This window comes from Miniopterus schreibersii, assembly GCF_964146895.1.
Source record: "Miniopterus schreibersii genome assembly, chromosome: 11".
Taxonomy (NCBI): domain Eukaryota; kingdom Metazoa; phylum Chordata; class Mammalia; order Chiroptera; family Miniopteridae; genus Miniopterus; species Miniopterus schreibersii.
Window position 1 is genome coordinate 68,482,209 of NC_138111.1, and position 16,148 is coordinate 68,498,356.

At 43.7% G+C, this 16,148-nt stretch overlaps 1 protein-coding gene across 5 annotated transcripts in view; it reads left to right on the top strand.

The window, feature by feature from the left end:
* Positions 1-282: 282 nt before the first annotated feature.
* The window catches only part of SPIN1 (spindlin 1), a 75,237-nt gene continuing 59,371 nt past the window's right edge, over positions 283-16,148 (top strand). For 4 of the 5 annotated variants that reach the window (XR_013999889.1, XM_081151675.1, XM_081151674.1 and 1 more), the window contains exon 1: positions 315-448. The gene's annotated coding sequence lies outside the window, so the exon portion shown is untranslated. Of the gene's footprint in view, positions 449-16,148 lie in introns of all 5 variants that reach the window. The other variant, XR_013999888.1, reaches the window with a different exon arrangement.

A 16,148-nucleotide genomic window follows, 5' to 3' on the forward strand; every position in this document is an offset into this window, starting at 1 on the left:
CCATCGCCTGGCTCACGCCCCGCCAGACCCAGTCCGGTCACCTCAGGCCCCGCGGCCGCCGCCAGGTGAGCAGCGCCAGCTCCGCTCAGCCGCACCTCGGGGCCGCACCTCCAGCCGGCCGGCCGGGCCCCGCCCTCCCGCCGGGCCCCGCGGTGCTCCGCCGCGCCCGCCCTCCTGCCACCAGGTGAGCAGCTCCAGGCCCCGCCCACGGCTGGCGGCGCCTGCGCAGTGTGGCCCGTCGGGCCGAGGCCGAGCGCCGCGGCCGGCGCAGTCGGCGGGCGCAGTGCGCGTGCGCCGTGCGGCCGAGGGCGGGCGGCGGCGGCGGCGGCGGCGGCGGCGAAGGAGCGGGGGCGGGGCGGCGCCGTCTGGCTCGGTCGGGCCCGGGCGGGAGCACGGCGCGGGACGGCGGTGCCCGCGGGCTGAGGACAACGGCCTCAGTGGCCGACAGGTGAGGCCCGTGTGCCGCAAGGGAGCGGGCGTCGCGAGGGGGGGGCGCGGCGGGCTCGTTGAGGGGCGGCTGCGCCCGGGGAGCGGCGGGCCACGGCGCATTGTCCGGGCGGCGAGCGGCGCCTGCACAGCGCCCCCTGCCGGCTGGGCCGCGGGCGGGGGCCTCCGGCCGTTCGCCTTTGTTCACCGCCCCCGCCAACATGGCCGCCGCCCCTGGCCCGGCCGCACCGCGCGCTTTGTTCTGGACGCAGCAGCCCGGGGCGGGCTGCGCGGCCTTGCGAGGGGGGGCGATGCAGCGGGTGCCGTCGGGGGCGGGGGGGTGAGTTGCATAATGCGGGCTGGGCCGGGGCCGGGCCGGGGGAAGGGGACCCCTCCAGGCGGGGGAGGGGCTGAAGGGAGGGGGAAGGTACGAGTCTCCGGGGTCCTGGGGGGCGGGGGGATGTGGGGGAGGGAAGGATGTGGGGAGGGGAGGGGAGGGGAGGGGAGGGGAGGGGGTGGGTCCGCGGAGCCCGGGCGAGGCTGCGCGGAATCCTTTGCGACGCACCGGCCCTGCTGGGACCCCAGGGTGGGGAGGGGGTGTGCGGGTGGTGCCCTGCGGCCTGGCGCTGCCCTCAGCCTTCCACGGTGGGCCGGGCGGAGAAGGCGGCTTCTCGCGACCCCGCCGCCCCATTTTCCGCGCGGCGCCCTGCGCGCAGGCGGCTGGCGCGGGGCGGGAGGGCGTCGAGGTCCGTGCCCCCGCGCACACCAACACTTTTTCTCACGATGACCTTGAGCGCATTCCGCAGCGTTTGTGGAGATGAATTGCACGACGCGGAAAACTGCGCAGTGTCTTGGGTTCGGTTCTGCCTGCGTCTCCACGGGGGGTGCGACCCTCCCCATAACTAGACCGGGTTTTAGTGACGATCTCCGCAGTATATGCCTCGAAATAGGCACCTCAAATCTGTTTACGCAGTTGTTTTATGTGTATTTGCTTTCTTTGATTTGTGGGTTGGGGTTCCAGGTTTTGGAAAGGATTTTTTTCCTGCATGTTCAAGTGTCAAGTGCGGACTGTTTGGTTCTCAGCTCTACATCACAGAGCAGCTCGAGATCCATGTAACTGTTTCAAGGATTACGCTGTGTAACGTGACCTGCAGTAGACGTCATACCTACAAAAATGGGAATACGTATATAACTTCTGTTGGAATTTTCTGGAAGGATCTTTGCAGTCAGAAAGATAGAATACAGTACTTGCTTTCTACATAGCTTTGTTAGGAAGTGAAAATTAAACCTGTACTTGGGGATGTATAGTAGGACATAATGAGGTTGTGAACTTTCGATTGTGAAATGTCAGATGGGGCTCAAGTGAAATGAAACTTCTCCCAACTCCCTTCCCCCAGCCTTAATTAATGGGCAAACACCAAAAAATTGTAGAAGCTACTAATTTACAGAACGTTTATTATCAGACTGATAATATATGTAAAGGTTGTACAATGTGTGTCAAAATTATCAGTAGTAGGCGTCAGTTTCATGTGAGGAATAAAAGAGAACTTCTTTGTTTCTAATCTTTTGAGTAGGGAAATAAATAGTTGCTGTGAAATGGATAAGGAAAAGGCGTCTTTGGTTATCTCTGTTTTTTAAATAGACTTTTGATGATTCCAGGAATTTTGCTAGCACTGTTTCTAACTGTACCTTTAATTACCAATTCAAAAAACAGTTTTAGTTTTGGAATATCTGAAGCAGTGCTACTTAAGGTGAATTCTTTGTGACACTACAGACAGTTCCCAGTTTATGATTTTTTGACTTTACAGTGATGTTGAAGCAATGTATGTTCAGTGGGAACCGGACTTCGAATTTTGAATTTTGATTTGCGACTTGCTCCCGGGCTAGTGATGTGCTGTACAGTACACTCTCCTGTTGCTGGGCAGTGAGCCGCAGCTCCCAGTCAGGCACGTGATCACAACCAGTACTTTACAGTGAACTGTGTTGGCAGTGTTTTCGGGACATTGTTTTGAGTTTTTGCATTCCATCATGTCTACAAAACTGCCATCTGTGTGTCCCTTTTCTGGTGAGAAAGAGGAAGGCAATTTACTCTTGAGATGAAGCTCAAGATAATTGGCCTACTGAAGGCTAATGTAAGTGTTCCGACCACATATCACGTGGCTAGGCTAAGCTATGATGTTTGGTGGATTAGATGTGTTAAATGCATTTTCAATTTATGATATTTTCAAATTAACAGTGGGTTCATTGGGATATAACTCCATTGTAAGTCTAGGAGCATCTGTAGTTCTAAGAGATGTTACAGGATAGACAACATATTCCGTAGTCACCTAAGTTTGGGAAACAAACTATTCCTTTCCTTCTCTCCTAGGCTCACAATTCACATTTTCACATTTGGGCTGTGAGAAATAGTGCAGTAGTGTTTACCATATTTGGCCCCAGATATCTTTTTGTTTTGATTGTAGTGTAATACCTATTAACACCCATGAAATCTAGGTAATGTTGGTTTTGGGGGCTCCTTACAGTGTATCTTAGATAATGTTACCTCTCCTTTAATTGTGAACTGGGAAGTTTATGTCATTTGTGTGTGCCTTTGCATCAGATTTGGCTCTTGCTGTATTGATGAGAAATTATGAGAGTTATAATTTGAAGTCTTAACTAAAAGAAACAGTGTTTTCACTACTCGATGACTTACCTGATTGCACAGTTAAAACTTCTGGCTGCCTTCCTTAATTGTTAACATTTTCCCCCCCTGATATGTTAGAAATACATCAAAAAGATTCCATTGTTTCTGAAGTTACTAATGTGGATTATTTAGAGGTTAAAAATAATGCTGTTGGGCATTTCTTTAGCTTAGCTGTTAGGATCTTAATTAACTGCTGAGAAAGAGGAGTTAATATATATCCATGTAAATACTTCCTTATATTTATTAAATGTGTTTTCTTTCTCCTCTCCTTGAATAAAAATAAATTGGAAAGAGGGGAATCAACTATTTTGTCCAAGTATTTTGTTCATTTTGGAAGACATTATGGTATTGTGAAAAGAAGATGAGCTTTGGAGTTGGACATGGAGATAGAATGGCCTTTCAACTCAGAAGAGTAGGGTTGAAATCCAGCCCCCACTGGTCCAAAGCCACATAGCTGGTTCATCACTTTTTTTTTTTTTTTTTTTAACTTATTGACTTTAAAGAGAGAGAGACAGACGTCAGTTTGTTCTACTTATTTATGCATTCATTGAGTGCTTGTATATGCCCTGACTGGGGATCGAACTCCCAACCTTTGCGTATCGCTCTAATCAACTGAGCTACCCAGCAAGGGTTTACCTTTCCTTTTTAAACTTCGGTTCCTCATCTGTAAACTGGATGAAACTTATCATATAAAGCTATTATGAAAATTTAATTAAATAGACTGTAGAGTTCCCAGTACAATTCCTGAAAAAAAGCAGCTGATGCCAAACATTGTTAATTTCCTTCCCCTTCTTTTGAACTTTTATTTTTTATTTTATGTTTATTTTTTTAAAAACGTTTTTATTGATTTTAGAGAGAGGAAGGGAGAGGGATAAAGAGAGAAAGAAACAACAATGTGAGAAACATTGATTGGTTGCCTTCTGTAAGCACCCACACCCCGACCAGGGTCCGAACTGAAACCCAGGCATATACCCTGACTGAGAATCGAACTGGCGACCCTTCCATACTGAGGTGATACTCAACCTCCTAAGCCACACTGGCCAGGCTCTTCTTTTGAACTTTGCTGTAGTTATTAACATAATTTTTTTCATGTTGAAGTAAACAGGTTCTTAGTTGTGCCCAGTATTCAGTTTAATTTTTAATTAAATCTTTATTGGGTGCTTATTTTATGGTCCAAAAATTGCCATAAGTCTTTCCTAGAATGAGTCATATTATGGGCATAACATCTGTAAGGAAGATACACATGTATATAATGAGGAAATTCTGTGCAGAGGGGATCTGGGAAGAGAAGGTGATGCTCCAGCAGACTGCAGCTGGAGAGGATGGAAGTCTAGATGGAGGGATAGCAGGAGCAGAGGCGTGAAGAAAGTGTTTTGAGACCATCCTAGATTTGCATCTAGGGTGAAGGTGGATTGGAGGACTCTGCCAGTGTAGGGTCTCTGAACTCCTGAGTCTGGCCTGTTGGGGAAGGCAGATGAAGTCATTTGAGGCAGGAGGAATTGGTCTGGAGTCACGAGAATGTCAAATGTGTTGACTTTTTGTGGTATTTATCCAGATGTTGGATAAAATATGGGTATGATTTTATCCAAGTGTTGAGAGAGTGAATGAAAAGACTAGTAAGGCATTTTTTTATTCCATTTTAGATGTTTTCCGGCTGTAGCAATGTCTTTAAAAGGCAAAACAACTTTTTATTTAAAACTTAGGTTATATTTGTGGTTAAGTTGATCACTTTCTGCTTATAGTTATATCCTTATAACCTTGGTTTAATTTTTGGACCTGTCTGCAAATGGTCCATATATTTGTAAATGATCTATATGCTGTAGACATGTATATATGATGTATGTATCTCTCTATATTAATTCATGATGTATCTGAATTAGTATTCCTAGCTTGAGTTTTAAATCCTGACAGAAGTGATAACAATGTCCTTTTTACTGTGTATGGGTTAGTTGGTGGTTTTGCTTTTTCTCTCTTGTATTACTGTGGCACATGGTGCTTTGTGTGTTCAGTGCGTTTAATCAGGTAGTCATCACTCTTTTTCTTCAGCTTCTCTTACCTTGGTTGTGCTATTGTCCTTTCAAGGTAGTTTTCTTTCCTTGGATGCAACCCCATTAACCTTTGAACCATTTCTTGCTCCCTGACACAAGGTGTCTGAGGTACATTTTGTGTTTTTTCTGCCCAGTACCTGTCAGCTGGTTCTTTTTCTTTTTTTTTCTCCCCAGAGGGGAAGATTTCACTTATTGTTACATCAGTCTCACAAATAAACCCAGCACAGCCAGAAACACTGAGCTACCAGCTGATTCATTTAACCTCTTTTATCTGGAGTGGAATTTAGATACCAGAACCTGATGCTGTGTACCCCGGTTGCTACTGGGATGCCCCTGTTTTCACTGGACAGGCTTGGGATACATAAATTTTGATTTTGTATGGATATTTCTATTTCATACCATTGAAAATTTGCATTTTTAGCAACATTAGTTACTTTTTCCTACAAAATAAATATAGTAGTTTGAAAACACTAATAATAAAATGATTGTAAGTTTGTGTTTTATTACAGTTATTCTTAAAATTTATCCACATAAGAATGTACAGTTGACATTCTGAATTACAAAATCATTTAAAAGTATTTTCCCTCTGATTATGTTACCAATTTGATTATTAGTTTGGTATTTGCATGAAATCCTTAGCTTAAGGATTGTTTTAGTTTATTTTATGTATTTTTTTAAATATGTAAAACATTTATGTGGTTCAGAAGTTAAAGCTATATTACAAAGGTATGTTTATAGTCTCCCATTCCTGTCCTTTGTACCTAGTCCCCTCCTGTCTCATTTTTATTAATTTCTGGTTTATTCTTCCAGTGTTTCATTTTTGCAAATACAAGCTCACACATGTATTTTTATTTCTCTTACTTTCTTAAAGTAGAGAACTCTGTGTACACTGTTTTGTTTCTTCATTTTTACTTAATATATTCTGGAAATCACTTTGTACTAGCTCTTTTTTGTTCTTTTGTTCTTGCAGTTTGTCTCCTAATGATGAACACTTGGGTTGTTTATATTCTATTGCTGTTATAAATATTGCTTCAGTGAATACTTTGTAGCTGTATTGTTTTGTATTTGTGCAGGAATAGCTTTAAGATAGTGAGATTTTTGGGTAAAAGATCAATCACTATGTTTGTAATTCTGGTAGTGTCCAAAATTAAATTTTAAAAAGGCAGATCTGATTATGTCACCCTTTTACTTAAAACTCTCAGTGGCTTCCTATTGCTTTAAGGTTGGAACTACATCACATGGCCTCAAGTTCATCCTTTGGGACTTCTGCCTCATGTGTACTACATCTCCCCTTGCTTTTCTAGCCTAGCCATGCTGATCCTTCTGCCAATCCCTGTGCCCACCGTCTCCTCCACCAGGGAGTGTGGCACTTGTTCTTTTCCTCTGCCTGGAATGCTTTTCTCTCCCTTTTGTTATTTCTAGTCTTCAGAGCTTGTTTCAAACATTGCTTTTTCATGAAATTTTTTTGTGTGAGTTTGTATTTTTTGTTCAGTGCTGGGGTCCAGCCCCAGCGGTCCAGGGGTCCCCAAAGGTGTGGGCGGCGTCGGCAAAGAATGAAGGACACAGAGACAGCGTTCAGAGCATCAGGACAATCAGTTTCTCTGTTTTCTTGCCTTGTTATAACTGTATTTATACTATTTGATTCTATTGCTGGTTAGACAACATGACATCATGCTTTGTTCCGGTTTCTGTTTTGGCCTTTCAGTTAATGAATATACCTTCTTTTTTTTTTTTTTTTTTTTTAAATATATCTATTCATTTCATAGGAAAGGAGAGGGATAGAAAGATAGAAACATCCATGATGAGAGAGTCATGGATTGGCTGCCTCCTGCATGCCCCCTATTGGGGATCCAGCCTCCTACCTGGGCAGGTGCCCTGACTGGGAATCAAACCCTGATCGCCCGGATCCTCGGTTAGGGCTCAACCGCCGAGCCACGCCTGGCCAGGCTGAATATACCTTCTTATCTGACCTTTGCTAAAGAATTTACATCTGTTTAGGTATGTTAATTTTAGTCTTAATCTATTGTTTATATTTCTATAGGCTATTCTACAGGTTAATCTCTAGTTTGTTATTTATATTCTGAAGTTACTATTTTATTGCTCTACCACATAGCTAAAAGAATAACTAAGCCAGCTTTTCTTATGTGAAGGTTATGCAAGTCCTATGTAAGGATTATGTAGCTTGCGTGTGATTGTTTTTAGGTATGGTGATTGACCGCCTGTCTGGCGCCTAGCCTTGGTCTCTCCGTTTAATTCCCTGCAGCAGTCCCTCCTCATTGTAATATTCTGTGTATGATAAGGGTTTGGGTGTAGATTGAAATAATCTCTTTCCTAGACTGCTCTTTCCTTGTGGGGATTCCCAGAGTTTTCCATTAATATAAACATCCCCCAGTAATACATTCCTTGATGGGAACTCACTGGTGGACTCCCTGTGGATTGCCCTGTGCCGCTGAGTCAGCAGGGTCCCCAACCCAGGCCTGTTCCCTGGTGGGAAGGTCCCCAGGGTAGTGGGCCTAACAAGCCCTAACTCTTCTGCTGACAGCCTAAGTCCCTTACAGGCGCCACATAATATCTTTGTAATACTTGGGCCTTTTACTGGATTATTGTCTTTTCCAGTTGTATCTGACTCCCCTGCTAGGGAAAAGTTTCCAACTAGGGCAAAACCCTTTTCTGGTGAAGTGACTCGGGTAAGGACACAGAGCGTCAGGAAGGGGAACAAGCATATCAAGAGGGATACACCATACACCAAGTCCCTTGGAGCATTTGCTGTGCAGATGTCTCCTTCTTGAAGGACTGTGTCAAGCAGCAAGGATGGAATGGCTTCTGGCAGTTCAGTAAAGGTAGAGACAGTAGTTATGGAAGCCCTCATACCCGCTATAACAACCATCCAATTTCTGAAGTTTTTCTTGACTTCTAATAGGAAGAAGTCAAGTCCTCCTATTAGAGACGTTGCTGTTCTCCCTGGTGCTTATCACATTTACAATAGTTTACATAAATTAATGAGTGTTCATTTTCCCAAAAAGGCTGAGCTTAATGAAAGCAGAGACTCTTCCTGTTTTTGCCCATAATTATTTTCTAGTATTTTGCTCAGTGCCTGGGTTGTAAGTGCTCAAACCCCCTGGACAGTAACTAGAATTGTCCAAGGGAAGGTGGTCTGCTGTACAGAGGTCTCTCAATCAGTGGTTATTAGGGATCAGAGTTAACATGGAGCTGATGGAGCAGCTTATAGACAGTATAGCTTATAGACAGTAAGGCTGTTATCTGCGTGGTTGATGTTGGACTTTGAAGTTCACAGGGCAGGCATTTGGGAACAGAAGATGCATATGTAGTGGAAAAGAGAACATGAACAAGCTGTAGGTCACAGCAGGCCAGATTGAAAGCTATGTCAGTTTTGTTGTCTGTGACCTTGGTTGAGTGGGCGACCTACAAGGGCTGGGCCCTTGTCATGGAGCTAACCACACACACTTGGTCCAGGGGCCAGAGGAGCTCAGGGAAGGGAAGGTACAAGCAGTTGCTGCAGCCGGTGCAGACCTAACCATGCCTCGAATCAATGAGGTGGGTGGGAAGATCAGAGGATGCATGTTACAGAGGTGCCCTTTTGCTTGTGTCGTCCTCAGCCTGCTGCACAAGAGTCTCTCTCGTGGTCCACCCAAACCAGAAACAAACAGGAGAGGAAATTCTGGGGAATGTGATTCAGCCAAGTTAAAACATTACAAAGCAAAATGATGAGCTCAGGGTTTTAAATACCCCATTCAGTTTCTACATAAAGGAGTTTCTGTGTCTGCCCTAAAAGTACAAATTGAATTCCCAATTTGAAAGTGAAAGCATTGATTGGTAAGGAATGGGATCCTGAAAATTGCATTCAGGGCATATGGTCAGATTCCTGTTAAGCTGGAGACCTTGTCCCTGAGGAACTTAATCTCCATTTCCCTGAAAAATGTGTAATTGGCCTCTCCTAGGATAGTCCCAGCAGACTCCAGAGGGTAAGGTGCAAAGTGTGACCCATGAGGAGGTGTGCTACCTTCCTAAACGGCTGGGGAATGTCCAGCTTGCGGGCCATATACTGCCCGTGAAATCATTTGGTCTGGCTCTGCCAAGGCCTCACCAAGGAGAAGCAGTTCCATCTATCACATTAGAGGTGAGTTAATTAAATGTTTGACCAAATAGAGCAGGCTAATTTTTAAGTTGATAATTTTGTAAGTCCTGTGAATGATGTTATAAATACCCAAATGGCCCTTGGCAGAAAAAAGGTTTCCCACCCTTGTTCCAAAAGATTGCCTGATTTGCCATTATATAGATAGATAGGAACCTGAGTAATATGTGTGGGATTGGATCTTAAGGATGTGGGATAATGGTGGAAGGAATTAAAGTTGGGTTAGACTGAATTTATAGATTCTTAATTCAGTGTTGTAGCTTGAGGGGTTGGAAAGGTCTTTTGTTGAGCCTGAAACCACTCAAAATGTGGCCTGTGCTAACCAAAGTTGAGCTGCTAGAACTACCTTGGTATACCATAGAGGAAGGGTTCATAAACTTTGGAGACTGGGATGTTGGAGTGGATTTGTCATGAAAGACCTGCTCACCCACCCTGGGGGGATTCAGAGCTCATGCCTTATCCCGTGGCTGAAAGACATCCTAGTATTTTTTATTATTATTTTTAATTTCTTTTTTTCTTTTTTTTTTGTTACTCCTCACCCAAGGATATTTTTTCTTTTTTTTTTAAGGGGGGGGGGCGGAGAAACATTGATGTGAGAGAGAGATACCGATTGGTTGCCTCCTGCACGTGCCCCAATGGGCTGGGGATCGAGCCTGCAACCAAAGTAAGTGCCCTTGCCGGAATCTAACTCAAGACCCTTCAGTCTGCTGGCCAATGCTCTAACTGAGTCAAATGGGCTAGGGTTGATTTTCTGTTTTTTTTGTTTTGTTTTTTTTTTTTTAAGAGGAAGGGAGAGGGAGAGAGAGAAACGTCAGTGTGAGAGCAGAACATTGATTAGTTGCTTCCTGCACACCCTCTACCAGGGATTGCGCCCTCAACCTGGGCAGGTGCCCTGACCGGGAATCGAACCAGCAGTCTTTTGGTGCATGGGACTGTGCCCAACTAACTGAGCCACATTGGCCAGGGCCATGGCCTTTATTTTAATTTTAATTTTTTAAAAATGTTTTTATTGATTTTAGAGAGGAAGGGAGAGAGGGAGAGAGAGAAACATTGATGAGAGAGAAACACCCATCAGTTGCACGCCCATTACTGGATAATGCCCTCAACCTGGGCATGTGCCCTGATTGGAAATTGAACTTGTGACCTCTTGGTGTATGGAATGATTCTTAATCCACTGAGCCACACTGGCTGGGCTTTATTTTTAATTTTTTTTTTTTATCCTCACCCGAGGATATGTTTATTTATTTTAGAGAGACAGGAAGGGAGAAACACCAATGAGAAACACCAATATGTTGCCTTCTGTATGCACCCCAACTGGGGATCGAACTTGCAGCCTTTTGGTTCAGGATGACGCTCCAACCCCCTTGAGTGACCCTGCCAGAGCAATACATGGCCTTTAAATAATTCATGTCATTGGTGGGACTGTAATTTGGTAGAACCTTATTGGAAAGTGACTTCACTATACTTAATTTAAAACACACATACTCTATTTGCCTAGCAGTTCCACTGCTAGGAACTTATTTTATAGCTGCATTTGCACAAATATACAAATATGTATGTGTAAGAGTATTGGGGTTAACAGGTTAAAATAAATGGTCTTTATTTCCATTTAAAGGCCCACTGTACTGCATGGAAAACATAACAGAGAAGCAAGTTGTTGCGCTGTATATTGTCTTGCACGCATGTGTATGTTTTAAAATGTTTGAGTATCTGTGTTATGCTTTAAATATTTGTACATTTTATTAGATTCATAGAAGTCTTACCCGTGGTTACCTCTGGGGGCAGGACTGATGGAGAAAGGGGGAGGTGGGCTCTGTGTAAGAAAGTAACACTTTAGCTTCAAATAGCTTCTTAATTTGAGTTGATATAGTAAATTCACCTTTGGTTTGAGGACCATTGACTGTTCAGTCTTGTATTTTCTTTTAATTGTTTAAAAGAAATTGTGAAATATACTGTAGGTTGACAAGTAGCGACAGATCATGGTTTGTGACACACCAGCTGTGGGAACTGCCACTCATTTCATCATAAATTTTATTCATGTGGTCACATACAGTTGTCAGCCTATTCATGTATGATTTATTCGTGTGTTATTCATGGCAACTGATTCTCCTGTTAAGTATTGGGTTGTTTCCAGTTTGAGACTATTAGCTCAGGTCCCCCAAGAACAAAAAGATGGCAAGTTGGGGTTACATCTAGCTGTGTTGAGGGAATTACCAGTGAGGCCAGCTCCCTGCAGGCCTTGATGCATGTGCAGGAGGAAGAAGGGAAAGAACATCTGGTGGGAAAAGTCTTAGGACCACAGTGCAGTTCTGATAAAGTTTAAGCAAGGCCAGTGAGGAGTCCTCCAGCCAAAGTTGGGTCAGGGGCATCCCTTGTCCTGCAGGAGTGGGCCTGCTTTAGCATCTCACCCACTAGAAACAGTCTGTGTAAGGGGTGCATGGAGCTGGGGGGAGGGGGTGGTGGTGATGGATTCAGCAGAGCAGCTGAGTCATTCACTTAAGCTCCCATAGTAGGTGAAGCTCCCAGAGGTAGGTGGTCGAAGGAGCTCATCTCATTTCCATTTTCATGGCTGGTGTGGGACTCTTGTGAGTGGACTTGCTGTGAACATTCAGGCACATGTTTCTGGCACATTTTTCTGTTGTGTAGAATTGCTGGGTCACATTATGCCTTTGTTTAGTCTTCATAGATAGTATCAGACTTTTCTGAAGTAGACGTACCAATTTCTGCTATAGTGAATGCATTTTTGTGGCCCCACATCCTCACCAATACTTGGCATTTTTAGTCTTTTTAATTTTAGTCATCCCAGTAGGCGTTAGTAGTATGTTACTCTGGTTCCTGCCTCCTAAGTTAGGTGTGCTCATGTGATTTGTCTTAGCCACTGATGCCAGTAGAAGAGACTTGTCACACGAACTTCTAGGAGCAGTGGTGAGATTTGTCACATCTCCTTCCTCCTGCAGTGGTCCTGTTTCCAGATGGAGCTTCCTGTAGTGTAGGTCTTCTGTGTGTCTTCCACTGTGATCCAAGAGTGGAGGGAGAAAGGAGAGAGGAAGGACAGGGTGGAGAAAAGGGGGAGGAGAGTAGGGGAAGGGAGTGGGAATTTGTTTCAAGCAACTAAGATTTCTGGGGTTGTTTGTAGCTGTTGTATACTTATTAACTTATCCTGACAGATAAACCTTTAAAAAAATTGTTTTTAAGACTTTGTTTTTAAGAGCAGTTTTAGGTTCTTGGCAAAATTGTACAAAAAGTTCAAGTTTCCCTGTACTCTCTGACCCTGCACAGGCACAGCCTCCCATGTCCTGCACCACATTATATATTTGTTACAACCAGTGAACCTGCATTGACATCATTATTATCCCGCAGGCATAGTTTATGTTAGGGTTCACTTCTGGCATGTATATTCAGTGGGTTTTTACAAATATGTAATGTGTATTCACCATTACAGTAAAATACAGAATACCTTCACTGCTCTAAGAATACTCTGTTTTCTGCCTGTTTTGTTTTTTTTTAAATGTTTTCATTGATTTTAGAGAGAGAGGAAGGGAGGGGGATAGAGAGATAGAGACATCGATTGGCTGCCTCCTGCACACCCCTGACCGGGAATGGAACCCTGACCTCTTGGCTTACGGGTTGATGCTCAACCACTGAGCCACACTGGCTAGGCTGCCTGTGTCGTCCCCGTCCCCCCCCCCCCCAGATTTCTAAATTCCATTGTGGTCAGAACACTGTTTAATTAAAATTCATTACATTTTTTGAAGCTTTATGGCCCAAGAGATAATCAGTTTTTTAAAGAAGTATATTTTCATTGAAGTATATTTTAGAGAGAGAGGAAGGGAGAGGGATAGAGAGAGAAATATCAATGATGAGAGAGAGTCATTGATAGGCTGCCTCCTACACACCCCTACTGGGGATTGAGCTTGAAACCCAGGCATGTGCCCTGACCAGGAATTAAACTGGTGACCTCTTGGTTCATGGGTTGAGTCTCAACCACTAAGCCACACTGGCTGGACAATCAATTTTTGTAAATGTCCTATGTGTGCTTGGAAATAATGTAGATGCAGTGGGTTTTTATTGATTGATTGATTTGAGAGAGAGAGAGACTTGTTGTTCCACTTATTTAGTTTTTCAGAAAGGAGAAGAGGGAGAGAGAAAGAGAGAGAAACATTGACGTGAGAGAGAAACAGAGATCAGTTGCTTCCTATATGCGCCCTGACCAGAGATCCAACTGGCAATCTTTTGGTGCATGGGGCGATGCTCCAACCTCCTGAGCCACACTGACTATGGCGTGGTTCCACTATATTTATGCATTCATTGCGTGATTCTTATATGTACCCTTACTGGGGATCAGACCCGCAACCTTGGCATATTGGGACTTGGTTCTAACCAGCTGAGGTACCCGGCCAGGACAGATCGCAGTTGTCAGTTCAACTTACATTGGTCTGTTTCTCCTTAGTTCTGGTAATTTCTGTTTTATGTATTTTGAGATTATGTTATTAGGTGCATACATGCTTAGAATTGTATATCTTTCTCATTAATTGTGTTTTTTTAAAATCATCACCTTTGCCTTGGCTGGTGTTGCTCAGTTGGCTGAATGTCATCCTGTGCGTCGAAAGATGGCTGGTTCAATTCCTAGTCAGGGCACATGCCCAGGTTGTGGGATGGGAGGCATCTGATCAGTGTTTTTTTCTCTCCCTCCCCCTCTCTCTCTTTCTCCCACTTCCTATCTCTCTAAAACCCTTTTTTTTTTTTTATAAAAAAAGGACTTAAAAAAAATCATGTTACTCCTTAAGGCAAAAGTATTATTAGAGCCTTGGCCGGTTTTGCTCGGTGGTTAGAGTGTCGGCCCACAGATTGAAGGGTCCTGGGTTCGATTCCGGCTAAGGGCATGTACCTTGGTTGCAGGCTTGATCCCTGCCCCTGGTCGGAATGCATGCAGGAGGCAACCAATTGATGTATTTCTTTCATATTACTGTTTTTCTCTCTCTATCTCCCTTCCACTCTCTCTGAAAAGCAATGGAAAAAATACCCTCAAGTGAGGAAAAAAACAGTATTACTAGAAACAAGGTTTCTTAATATTCATGTAGTTGCACTATCTTTTCTTAGGTTAGTATGTGCAATATATATATTTTTGAGTCTTTTATTTTCAATTTAAGTGCTTATATTTTAGATAATTTTGTTGTAAACAATATATAGTTGGAATTTTAAAAATCTAGTCTGATATTTCTTAAAATTGGAACATTTGGTCTATTGATGACATTTAACAAGGTAATAGACATAGTTGGGTATAAACCTGTTATCTTAGTGTTTTCTGTTTATTGTATCTGTATTGTTTGTTTTTTTTTAAAAACATATCTTTATTGATTTCAGAGAGAGGAAGGGGGGGGGGAGAGAGAGAAACATCAATGATGAGAGAGTCATTGATCGGCTGCCTAGCCCGCAATCCAGGCATGTGTCCTGACCGGGAATCGAACCCGAATTTCCTGGATCCTAGGTTGATGCTCAACCACTGAGCCACGCCTGGCCAGGCTATTGTACCTGTTTTATGTGCGTTTTCCTCTCCTTTCATTGGATGCTAACTTTTACTATTATTTTTCTCTGTTAACTTAAAAGTTACTTAAAACATGCATCTTTGACCTATCAAAATCTAATATTTGGTTATTTCCCTCTTTTCCTAGGTACTTAAACTCCACTTATCTCATTTTCACTATTATATCACTGCTGTGTTGGTATAATTCTCTGTATATTTTATCTTTAGACATTGTTAATTTGTGCAGTCAGTAGCTCCCCCCCCAATTGATTTTTAGAGAAAGCAGAAGTGGGGGAGAGAGAAACCTCGATGGGAGACACATCAATTGTTGCCTCCCACAAGAGCCCCAACCTGGCTGGGGATCAAACTTGCAGCCCAGGCACGTGCCCTTGACTGGGAATCGAACCTGAGACCCTCTGTTGCAGGTTGACACGCTATCCATTGAGCCATACTGGCCAGGGCTCAGTAACTTTTTTGATTTACCCTTTCGTTGCTCTTCATTCCTTGCTATAATCGCAACTCTTCATCTTTGAACATTTTCCGTCTTCCCGAAGAATACTTTGTTTCCTGCCTGTTGTATGACTGCTGATGGTGAATGCTCTGAGTATGTGTTAGTCTAAATATGTCTCAAATGGACCTTCCTTTTTGAAGGATAGTTTTGATGTGTATAGGACCCTAACTTGTCAGTTTTCTTTTAAGGCAGTGAAAGAAGTCATTGAATTACATTTTCAGTTTCTATTCTTTCTGTAAGAAGTCAGTTTAACATCTTGCTAACTATTTCAAGCCAGAACCCGCCTGTGTGGCTGGCTACTTTGGTTAGCAAGGTATTTAAAATTACTTAAATTAATGTAAGTGCAGACACAAGTTATCTCGTGACCAGTCAGCAGTGTTCGGACACAGAAACGTGTATACTCTTGACCAGTCAGCAAGGTGTTTTAGTATTTGCTCCCGTGGGTGGAACTCACTCTTGAGTTGGCCCATGTCCACTGGGACCCGTACTTTTTGCTTCTTTCACAGTGGCACCTGCTCCTGGGCCTCTTCCTTTTTCTCTACTTGAATAAAACTTGCTTTATTCTCACTCTGATTCATCCTTGAAATTTTTCCTGGGTGAGTGAAGGACATGGAGGTCATCTGACACACGAAAGATTCCAGCATAGGAGTGGATTCCTAACATACTTCTCTGGTTAGCCAGCCATGAGGACTTCACTTTCCTCTTTTCGGTCCCTTTTCTTGTTACTATTGCAGGTGTGGAGTTGAGCCTCCTTTCTGAACGGAGTAAACCCACTGTCAGAGTGCCTAGCCACTGCTGTGACC